The sequence below is a fragment of the Nematolebias whitei genome, chromosome 3 (genome assembly GCF_014905685.2).
Source record: "Nematolebias whitei isolate Nwh7 chromosome 3, NemWhi1, whole genome shotgun sequence".
In the NCBI taxonomy this organism is placed as follows: domain Eukaryota; kingdom Metazoa; phylum Chordata; class Actinopteri; order Cyprinodontiformes; family Rivulidae; genus Nematolebias; species Nematolebias whitei.
The window spans coordinates 27,976,324-27,976,694 of record NC_056500.1 but is presented as its reverse complement, the minus strand read 5'-3'; positions in this window follow the sequence as shown (position 1 = coordinate 27,976,694).

Below are 371 nucleotides of genomic sequence, written 5' to 3'. Positions count from 1 at the left end.
CCATCCATTATCTTTACCCGTTTATTTCATTTTGGGTCACGGGGGTCACTGGTGCCCATGTCCAGCAATCACTGTGCGAGGGGCGGGGTACACCCTGGACAGGTCGCAAGTCCATCACAGGGCCACATAGAGACAAACAAGACAAACAACCATTCACTCTCTCACTCACACCTAGGGACAATTTAGAGTTACCAAACAGCCTAACATGCATGCTTTTGGTCTGTGGGAGGAAACCGGAGCACCCGGAGAAAACCCACGCATGCACGGAGAGAACATGCAAACTCCACCCAGAAGGGCCCCTGGACCGGGGTTTGAACCAAGGACCTGCTCGCTGAGAGGCAGCAGCTCTACCAGTTGCGCCACCGTGCTGC